This window comes from Aulonocara sp. 'chitande type north' Nkhata Bay, linkage group LG6 (genome assembly GCF_057382095.1).
Source record: "Aulonocara sp. 'chitande type north' Nkhata Bay isolate Kocher_YH1m ecotype deep benthic linkage group LG6, A_spYH_male_GT1.1, whole genome shotgun sequence".
NCBI lineage: Eukaryota > Metazoa > Chordata > Actinopteri > Cichliformes > Cichlidae > Aulonocara > Aulonocara sp. 'chitande type north' Nkhata Bay.
The window spans coordinates 37,713,469-37,725,617 of NC_141349.1; positions in this window are offsets into that span (position 1 = coordinate 37,713,469).

Consider the following 12,149-nt stretch of genomic DNA (forward strand, 5'->3'; position numbering starts at 1 on the left):
CAATATATTTTTCTGTATCCTGCATTTTAATCTTTGAAACCTCAATCTGGGTGCGCAGAGCCTCATTTACTGCCTGACTCTACTTTAGCTGCTTGGCCCACTTGTGAGAATGTAAAGAATGTGAATCTAATAGTAGTATTATTGTTTTTGACATGTGTCACCTTGTGAAATGCTTGGACTGGCATTCTGCCTGGAATATTTAAGGAAGTTGTGGTAAACATGAAAATATTTGAAAGTTCTCCTGCTTATTTCAGTTATTTTCTAATATTTTCACCTAAGTATAATATAAGCGCAAACAGCCACAGTCCACTAAGAGGCAGGACCCAAGATTAAATAATGTATGTTATCAAACCCCAAGTTTCTTACTAGTCAAGTGTTTGTTATATTTGTGGAATATCTATGGTATGACTGCCCATCCTTCTAATATTACTAGAGCCTTTGTAGCTGAATGGGAGAAAACCTCAAAAGAATCGATGCTGTTAACAATGCTGATTAATGAACATGATTTTGCATTGACATGTTCAACAATCACAATAAGATATAATATTTTCCATGCACCACATTTTGTTTGTGACATATTTTAAGTCTTTTAACTAGAAAGCAGGCACAACAAGCTCTACCCTAAACTGTACTTCACCAATTTCACTGATTTTCTGCATTGCTGTACAGGAATGTGTAAAGCACAACATTTCTATATAAGCATAATGCATGAGGCAACTTGCAGCACACTCACACTAACATGCAGCCTTACAAGAGATTTTGACTTACTCGAGTCTCTTCTGGTGCCATCAGAGCATGAAACACATGACCGTAGTTCAGAGGTTGCAGAAGCCTCAGTGAGGCCAGCAGCTAGGGACAGAGCTCTGGGCATGCAAAGGCTTGTCTGGAACATACTGTACATAGTGAGTGGCACAAAAAGATTGAACAAATGTTTATAGAGATTAACTAAGTGCTACAGAAAAATTAAAGATTATTTGGCCGGTATATTGTTTGCATATCTATGTTAAAGACATCATCCTTAGTGTTTAGATTTGCCTACAGTCAGTCAGATGCTCGTATTATGTTGTGCAAGGCTGTTATTGTTAAAGGATCGTGACCAAGTTGGATCTAGAGTTGATCTTTTTGTACACTGTCCAGCAAAACTATGTAACAAAATACAAACTTCAACTTATTCGTCACTAAGTACTTGTTCAATAACTTTTCTGACAGAAAAAAAGATTTAAAAAAAACTATGTATTGTTGATAATAATCTAAATCAATCAAGAAATCAAGCAGACATTTTAATTAAACAAGCAAAATATACAAACACATGCATCCAAACAATCAAATGACTCATAGAACCACAAAGGCGATAAATGGCCAAAGGAGATAGGACAACAGCCTGAACTGCTCCCTGCGGTTGTATTCACGCAAAGTTCACTGAATTTTTTTAAATAAATGAGACAAAATGAGAGACAGAGGCAGGGCAGCTGGTGATGATGGAAACGTGGTGATATAAAGTTTTACTGCTATTGATTAACGTGATCATATTTATTTCTTCTTTTTGCATGTAAAAGAAAACATAATGCTATGTAAGGATTATAATGCGTCTTCATTTCCAAAAGTGGATGATTGGTTCAGAGAAAAATCATAGGTAAGCTTGATCTGCATTGTACTCCACACATGAGATCCATCGTTTTCCACTGTAAAAACAGATGTGCAGTAGGGCTGATATTTCAATGACTTCACATATTGAAGTAATTTCCTCACCATCCCCTTCCGTGGGCAGTGCTGCACCACTTCCACTTCTGACAACTTGCAGTTACACATTTGTATGAAGCTCACTCTATAGTATGTCAAAAAAAGGCCCCTTCCGCTTGACTTTCATTTGGGGGAAGAGTAAACGGTCACATGGAGCCAAATCTGGCCTGCAGGGTAGGTGGTTAAAAATTCTGGTTTTTAATGAACTGTGACACATCGTGGCCATGGTGAGATCACAAATCTGCACACGTAACTGCACATTTTCAGAAAGAAAATAAAGAGACTGCACTTTAAGGAATGCAGCAGTGTGCCAGTTTTAAAAATCTAACCCAATCTGACAACTTCTCAGCCTATAGGCTAGGCACATGACTTGCCACTGGTTCAAAATGTATATCTTTTAAGAAGACAGTGTTGATGAAGGTGGTGGGCAAATTAAATTTTGGTATCTTTTTATGGTTTTTATAGTCACAGTCAATTTACTTCCTTTGGAAATCTTACATATCTGTAAACACTTCTACTGAGCAGCTATTTCATCTAAATTATGTGACTTTATTTTATCACATAATTATGCCGCAGGTAACACTTCAAGCCTGTGCTTGTGTGGTTTCTCTGGATGTTAGTAACATTAAATATATGATGTTGTGCATGAAAAATAAAGGTAAAACATTGCGATTAAAGGAAATTTGAGTTGGCACATTGATCCTGTCACGGTCGTCAGTGACCCAGTGTTTTGGATATATTAAGGTTTGATTTCTGTTTTGTATTTCTAGCTCTTAGGTTTTGGTTCCTGTGCTCAGTGCTCCCTCTGTTTAGTGTCTGGTGGGTGTCTCTGTACGTGCCCTGGTCCCGCCTTTCCTGTCTAGTCATCCCTATCTTTATGTTTTTGATGTACAATATCTGTATCGTGTGTCTTAGTCTGTCTGTAAGTTCTGTCTGTGTGTTTCCTATTTTACTTTGAAGGTCCGTGTCTCAGGTTAGTGTATTATGTCTCGCTTCCCTTGTCTCGTTTTGGCCAATTAGATTCAGGTGTGTCTCCCTCCTGTGCACCACTTCCTTGTTGCCGAGTGTGTGTATTTAGTGTCCGTGTCTGCTCCTACTCATCGTTGCATCGTACCCTCATGCTGTGTGTTTCCCAGTGTCTCCCCGTATACTTAGAATTCTCCCAGTTTAGTTTTGATATTGTTTTGTATTACTTCTGAGCCTGCAATAAAGCAGTGTTTTTGAGTTCACATTTTGCCTCTGTGAAGTCTGCGTTTGGGTCCTCCTCTCCTGCCTGCACACATCGATTCATGACAGATCCAGTGTAGTTGTTTGGGTTTTGTTAGTGTGAAGCACACTAACAAACCGCCCCTCTGGTCACAAGGAACAGTTGGCAGCACAGGAAATCAAACTCGAGATTTATGTTTCATTTTCAGTCTAGGTTTGCAAATTTCATGCACGTAGTGGTGGTTCTGGGAAAATGCCAGCTTTATCAGAAGCATTATCAGAAATCAAGAATTTGTCGCAGGAGCCTCATAATCTGTTTATCAAAGAAAGAAAAACGCTTTTAGCATGATGAAAATGGTCACAATCCGGTTTGTGATCAGGTCATAGCAACACAACAACATAATAGGCAGATATGATATGATTTGATATACAGAACATGCACAAATCCTCAGTTACTGATTTTTTTGTAAGGTGTCATGCATAAGTCAGTCACTCTTTGTGGACTCTGATGCAGTGTATTGAGTCATCTAGCCGCAAAGTATCAATAACCCATGCTTTGGAGCTGGCAATATTTTCAGGTTCGGTGCCATTTGATTTCCCTATTTGCATAAAATTTGATTTAGATTTAATTCATAACAGTTTAGCTCAATGCTTAAAGGCAGAAGAAAGAGAAATGAAAAACATTAATGGAGCAGCTTAACACACTACTATGAAGTGCCTTCTACAACAGGAAGCTCTTAGTAATGGAGGTCAAATGAAATTGGGATGTCAAGCAGAGTTGGAATTACATTGTGTGGGGTGATTCATGCTCTATCTTTCAGAGGGATTTGCAAAAGGGAATGGAGCTCAATCCTAATAGGAAATATTATGATGTGTAATACAAATTTACATCCAAGTCCCTCTAGAAATTTTTTCCTTTCTGTACAGTGCTGGCACATTAAATCATGGCACGACTTACTGAAAAGCCTGGTTGTGGGAATGTATGAAGCAAAGAAACCCTGAGCTAGGTTCAATGTGGCTGGTGCAATATTCATATACATAATTAGTTTTTTATGCTGCAAATGCTGCCAAGGATTTATGATATATGTGAAAGATTTTATTTTAGGAATAGTATGCAGAGGGCAGAAGAAGCATACTCGGTAAACTGTATGAGAGAGACGATGAAAGTGTTGAAAATTATGTAAAATGCTCTAAATTTACCATTGTAATAAAACATCTTCACCAATTGTAGCACTAAATCATGTTATCTGAGGCCTTACCGCTTTGAGAGTGATTGCTCACACTGATAGTTGGGCTGGTACTGAGCATAAAACAGCTCAGTTTCAGTTTTAAGTTCATTTTCAACAGTTGATTTAATCTTGCAAATATTACAGTAATGTGGTAATAAGTTGGAGATAGAAATACTGAACTATTCTTCAGTTCAGTTCAGTTTCTTGTGTCTATAATGCACACAAACACACATGCCTGTTGTTTACATAAACATGGATTCACACAAATACATGAGATCTCTGAGATCTTGATGCAGATGAAATAAAAAAAAAAACATTACATTTCTATTTCTGAAGCTTCACAACACATGTTTTAAAATTGGCACTGACGTGTGTGTGGAAATCGTTCAACTTTTTTTTAGCTGCACTTATGAGGGCGTTGCTGACATTCCCTCTTTGAGAAAAGAGTTTGCTTGTGGGATACTGGAGGAGGAAAAGGGAAAAAAAGACAGAGATGTGGTCCATGGTAGCAGAGATTTAACGTTCGATGTTAAACTGCATAACTCTCACAGGCACACTTCAGACAGAGCAGTGGGAGGGAGATGTACAAAAACACTGTCTATTGGTGTTAGCAAAATTATATTATACTGCTGTTTCGTAATGGACAATTGCAAACCAATGAAACAGTTGTAGAGATTAAAAACTGCTGCTTCCAAATTAAGTAACTAGATAAAGTGCTTATCTTTGTTATTGTGTGATATGAAACTAAAATTCATTAGATTTCCTGAAACATGAGTTCAAATGAATGATTGTGTTATAACTCTACATCACGGTGGAGGAAATCTTCAGATTTTGTAGGCTATACAATGTGCACTTTATTTTTTTCCTTGTTGAGAAGTGACTCATTTGATTAACTAACTTGATCTATTTTGTACATTAGTGTATGTTTTAAAGATCACTATATATGTTTTATTATTTATATGGCTTTCTGTCAGCACCTGGTTACATCTGTTCTCGTGGTTTTAGTATGTTTGCTAGAGTCATGAGATAATCTGAAATCCTGATCTGAAACTTTCTGTATTGCTGGATTCCCCCTGCAGATCAACACCTCTGAGCACCTGTTTCTTTGTTTTTCTCAGTCTTATTAAGAACATGGAGAGGGTAGTTGATTATATCAGTTGGATTATGTGAGATGTTATTTTACATTTACAAATATACTCTTTCAGTAATTGTAAAATATTTTGAGTAACTGATGGCGAAATAATATGCTCATGTTACTGACTTGTAAATACTTTGCACTGTTTACACGTTTGTTTCTTTCAGGCATGTTCGTTAAGTCCCATGTTGGCCATATTAGGTTTTTTAGACCAACAACTTTTTTGGTTGCTACTTGGACACAATCTTCAAGTCTTAAATAAGTTTCTCATGTGACATGAAAGAAATCTAACTCAAGCCTCTTAATTACTACACAGTAAACACTCTGATGTTTCCCACTGAAAAACCTATTGAAGTGGCTTTACTAGAGAAGTACTTTATATTTTTAGCAAAACAACCAACAAGGCTGAAATGTTTATTAGTTTGATCTATATTTTTATTTTGGAATAATACTCACAAATGCTGTGAGTCTATGCAGAATAAACTATCCCGGGTAACAGTAAGTCCCAAAAAACTGCAGAAGAGCAAAGGGACTGCAAAAATCTCAACAATATGTCAGTCAAGCTGATTGGGTGACTGGTCTTATATAGAGGTAGGTGCAGTGGTATATGCATGGATATATACAGTGTATACAGTGAAGGCTAATGTATTCTTACTTAAAAAGTCACTGATACAGTAGGCTATGTATCACTGGACATCTTGCAGTGTGAGACAGCAGACAGTCTTCCTCTTAGGCAACACAAGAAACAGCCATGAGTTTTGGGAGAAGTGCAGGATGAAATTTGTCAATGAGAAAAATAAACATCTGCCAGTACTTATACAGATGATTGCCACAAGCAGATGGGAGCTGAATCTCCAGAAGGAGATAATGCAACTGATTTAGTGTTAGGAACATTACACCAGCAAATGAGTGGGTGGTGAGAAATGGTAGAGGATTTCTTTAGATTTTGTAAGTTACAGCACTGTATAAAAGTAAAGTCAAGGTATTCCTGCACATAAATAACAATACACACCCTCAAAAAGCAATATATTTATTTACTTCAATTCACTATAATTAGCTGTCAGGGTTTGGGTATACCACCTACCAAAACACCAGTGCACCAATGATGAGTTTAAATATGTAGAGCAGAAAAGTAAGATATGAAGATTACAAAAGATTAAAATATGCACATATCAGAAGATCTGAGTAGCCTTGAATGTGGTTGATGCGTGTGTAAATATACTCTTTATTGCCAAAAGTATTCGCTCATTGTTCAGCTGCATATGAACTTGAGTATGTATATTGAAGGATGAAGTGACCCTTTGACTGTCAAACATTTTTGTCTAACTAAAGTACCTCTTAAGAAAATGTAAAAGCAACACAAGAAGACATGCAAAAACAGCCAACTACACACAAACCCACACACACCCACTCACGCACACAACTAACAGGACAGGAGCTTGCAATAAGTAAAACCAAGACTGTCATTTCATCTCTAGCTCGCTGTCTCTTTTCTACAGAAGCTGTCACAAAAATATTCTAATAGAGAGACAGAGATCTGACTCAGTGCGACTCACTGTCTGCCTTCGTGGATGGTGTATACCTTGATATGTGTACGCATTTACACACACACATATGAACACAAACATACACACTCCTTCTGCTCTCCTACCACTAAAGTTGCCACAAAAATGTTCTGGATGGAGAGTTTAAGGTATGACTCAGTCAGACTCCTTCACTCTTCCTTATTTTTCTCTCTCTGCTCACTTGCATTACGCACATGTATAACAAAGTGTTTATATACATATGTGTGTGTGTGTGTGTGTGTGTGTGTGTGTGTGTTCTCCTCCACACCCCTCTAGACACCCATGCAAGAAATGTTAAAGTTACATTGTAACAAATACCTTTACATCCAACTCACCTAGCCTGTATCCCTGTCACCATGTGACCTCTTTTGAAATTAATCTCTCTCTTTCTCTCTCTCTCTGTCACACACACAGACACACATACATGAATCCACACACAAAACCCCCATAATACCACCCTGAACGCTCCAGTATCTGAAACTTCTGAAGCCCTCTGGGTGGATAACTGTGGCAGCTATCAAAGAATAATGATTCACCAAGGCTCCCTTAATATATTCTTTTCTATATACTTTCCCACACACACCGTAGTACTGCATGTATGCTGAAAATAGAAAGTAGCACTTGATTTGTAGAGATTCAGACCAAGGAGTTTTGTATGATTAGTTTATCGACAGTATTGCATGTAGGGAATTCCACTTTAATATCTTGCATTAGAAGTTTTTGTTCCAGTAAGCAAACAGAGAATTTATAGTGAACACTTTGGGAAATAAACCTTGTTCGCTGTAAATCTATCTGGTAAGTCCTAGCAGATGTCATGACTGAAGCAATAAAATACGTATCAAAGAGTGTAGTGAACACCGCTTTTCATTTCAGCTTAAATAGCAGAGGCAGTGTAACACTTATTCTGAAATATAAAAAGAGGAAGAGAAGACACTCAGAGATGATCACTGTTATTATAAAAACGTTTCTCTTGCCTGCTTCTGTTCTCTGAAGAGCACTTTAATGAGATTGCTAATGTGTGGGTCATTAAAGAGACATTATGATGTCACAGCGCTCTCAGAGCACCATGCTGAGTCATTACTGACGACAAAAGATACAATTCTAAAATCTTTGCTCCAGAGCATACTGCAGATCACGTAAATTCATCCCCCTCATATCACCAAAATATATTTACCCTTTCAAAACAAAGAGTGCACAAGTTAGTTGCAAGGTGAGGCAGTGAATTAGACATAGTTTCCCATAAATTCCTACAAATCCTCAATCAGTATGATATGTGAAATGTGGGAAATGTATAATATGTAATATATTATGTTATATATTTTAAAAAATGAACTGAATAGAATAGAATAGAATAGAATAGAATAGAATAGGGTGATACAGCAGTGACAACAACCATTTGAGCAGATGTTGTCCCAAGCATCACACTGCCTGTATATGCACATAGTGAATCCTGCTGCCTTTTTTCCCCTTTTGTGATTCAGTTCAGACCACCTTCTTTCACTTATCCATGATCCATGTTTGAAGCTTACATTTAACATGTACACGTACATTTAGGCAGTGGATATGGATCCGTACAGCCTTCTACATGTAAAACTGCAACAATTCAAACAGTGCTATAAACAGTACTTTAGCCAGCCTTCTGTTTAGCTGCACATTTGCAAGCTGCTTTGCAACACATTGTGCTTTCCACATATGCGTGTGGTATGACACGAGTTCCTGGGAAATAACAATGTTCTATGACAATAGTGGTCCTCACAGAACTGCTGTTTTGGTGAAACATAGTCTCAGTCGTTCGGCCACCACAGTTAAACATCACTCTCATCTTTATGCTTACCCATTTTCTTTAGATTCATCTCTTTTAAGAACTCATTGTCACCTGTCAGATAACATATCCTGAGAGGTGCTACTGTCAAGAAGCAGGCTACTGTCAATCAACGTTACTGTATTTGTTTCACCTGTTGGTGATTTTAATGCGTGATTGGTGTGTGGTTAATGTTAGTACAAGTCTCCAGGGAATGAATGCTACATAATTTGATTACTTCCTGAGGGAAAAAAGCAAGTGTGAGAGTGCATCTGTGTATTTATGATCGTTTTTTCTTCCCTTTCTAATCTGTCCATGATTTTAACATCAGCTATAGGCCAACCAGACAACCTGTTTTATTCTCTGTGTGTGTATACTTCTTCCCCCTCCTGTGGCCCCAGCTTGTGTCAGGCAGTGGGCCCAGCAGGATTTTCCTTGCATTTCCATATCATTGATAATTGACTGGCTCAGGGAATGAAGGAGTGGAATGGCAGAGCAAATGCTTTCCTGCTACTGCAGCTGCTCCTGGCTGCCAGGGCAACTGGGGCAGAAAATCGGAGCTATCGCTTTGTCATAATCAACATTCTGGTTTCCAATCTACCCAAACCTATGTGTCTTCCATCCTTTCTTTTTTTCCTTGTCAAATAGACTTTTCCAGTGAAAAGCCTGTTCCTTTTAAGCACCTGAGCCTTCCTGTGCAAACATACTAAGTCCACCATCCCTTGCAGGAACCCTGAGTCTTTAGCACTAAAGAACTTTGTAAGTGGTTTTAGTGTTTGGGTCTTTAAAAACTGTGTCCCTTTTTTTGCATCTAAGATCTATTCTGTAAACTCAGTCTGGCAAGACCTTTTGCATGAGAAACAAATAGACAATTGCTGCTCTGTCATTAAAATAATTTCCATGTAGTATTCTGTTTTACATTTCTGAGACCAGGGAATTTATACTGGCATCACAATACACAACCTGACCATAGAATTACAAAAAAAAAAAAATGGATTTAGCATGTCTCAGAACATTTCTCTTTGATATTTACAACTCACCCTTTATTAGCCATTTAGTTCTTTCGCTTAATGTCCCACCTCCTATCCTTTTTTGTGTCTCATTTTTATCTCCATTAACAATAGCTACTGAGGAACGCTACTTCCTTCATTCAGCCACACTGGGTAATTGCTGGCGTGTGAGATTGTGCACCAGCCTTTCAATGTCACCCTTTTGCTTAAGTTTTTACTTGGATGCTTCTTTACCCCGTGTGTCTGTGTGTCCGTGGGTGAATATAGACCTCATGTTCAATTTTCAAAGATGAAACCCTATAAGTAATCTCAAGACAGAAAGAGTTATATGTGCATGAATTGCTAGTGATGTAGTCCAATACAAGTAGAAAATAAAAATAAGAAATGTCCTTAATATTTACTGTTTTATGAAAAAAAATATGAAAAGGTGGGGCAGTTCTATTACCTCATGCAACATGAAGTCATCATTAGGTCAGATTTTTCTATACTAGTGCTACTATGAGTCGGAGGCATGTTGGCATCAACAAAGGAGATGTCACGGTCTTTGGAAGCCTATTTGAAAACCATTTCATTTGTCACACTCTTTAGTGACTTCATTATGTGACTTTTGTGTTTTATGTACATTGAATGAAACATTAGTTACCATAAAACAAAAAAGCATAAATAAATAGAAAAAAATACATATAAAAAGGAGACATACAGAGATTTCTAGTTTTATTGATCCAGTTTGCTTAGGTGCAATGAATCTGGTTATAACCTGTTTGGTCAGATATTAAGCTAGCTAATGATGTGGAATAACTCTAAAAAGAATAGCTTATAGCTAAAACATACTCTAAAGTAATTTAATTCTTGGGCAAATTCAATATTTGCCCCCAAAACTCTAGAAGGAGCTTTTTTTTTTTCTTTTTTTTTTTTGTCGATGTAAAGATAAAGAAAGAAACTCATGGGTACACAGCCAGGGGCAAATGTTCTTATTTTAACTCTCTTGCTGTTTGGAGTGAAAAGGTCACTGAACACACACCAAAGCGAAGCTGCTAAATGGATGTGAAAATGACTCCAGTTTGACAAAGAGGATTGATATTTGTTAGCGAATTTGTCTGTAAGTGTGAGTAGTCAGATATACGTGCCGTGCATTAAGTTTTGGTCTATTACCTCTGGCTTAAAGGGCAGCACTGATTCCACGGTGACTTAGCAGTCAAGCAACATAAAGTGATATACTCATTCATAAGAAAAAAAACATGTACTTAATGCATTGCAGTCAGGGATGAATACCATCATTTAATGTGATGGATTTTCCACTACAGTCAACCATTCATTTACTCATCAAAAGAGGGGAAGATAGAAATAACAGATATAAAGCTGATATTAAGCGACAGAGAAAAAAAAAGAAGAGAAAAAAACTGTGGACTCATCTGTGTATTCCAGATCCTCAAGAATTTTGATAATTTCTTGTATAATTAAGGCACAAACTGCTCTACCGACCTTCCCTCAGCACTCATGACCTTAATGTGAACTCATTTTCTTAATTAACTTGGATTGGGAGTGAATGAGACTAATTACTGAAGTAGTCTGCAATTTTAAGTCCATCCAGAATCTACATTTACAACCATCGTTGGATAACAAGACTCTAAAAGCATCCACTTTCAGTTTGTTTACATTGACACAGAAGAGGCATAGGTTGTTTGTGTGTTAGATAAACATGAAGGTTTTCCTTACTTGACAGGAATGTGTTTATCTATGTGTGTTTGAGACAGATAGGCTGGGCTGTCCCCCTGGGCAAATCTTGGCAATGCCAGAGCAGTGATCAGGTGCTGGCATAAGATGGCATTTAATGAGACACACAAAGCCAACAAAAGCAGCCGAGTGGCAGATTTTCAAGCATGTGACCTGCATGTGTGTTTGTGTGTAGGTGCAGGATGATTCACCTTACAGTTCTTCTTCCAGCTGCTGTTAGCTCAAACTTAATTAGCAGAGAGAGTGGGATTCCATCTTCTTCACTAAATCGCCATGAGTTGTTTACGAGTCAACCGACTGCTCATTTGATTGCCTGCATAAATGACACAAAGCAAATGAATCTGAACTGTCTGCTCTGTGTCAGATGGGCTGGCTGCTGGCCTGTTGTGCCTCAATAAATCAACCCCATTCTTCACACTCTATTTGTTTTCTACTAGTTGTCTTTTAAACAGTGACACGATGCATTTTATATTACATATGAGAAAGGTAAAGTTGCTTGACCGATTGGGAAGCCTGGTCATTGTCAGTTGGTCAAATTCTCTGTCTGTTACACTGCTGACAACTGGTAGTGATGTGATTATAACTGAAGGCGATAGATATTTCTCAGTATCCAAATACTGTATGGAACATTTTAAAAATCGATAGTTAGATCATCTCATCTGCTCAGCTTGTACTGCAAGTAATTAGATAGATTGTGCTGCAGTAAGTGCTTTTATCCTACTTTACCTT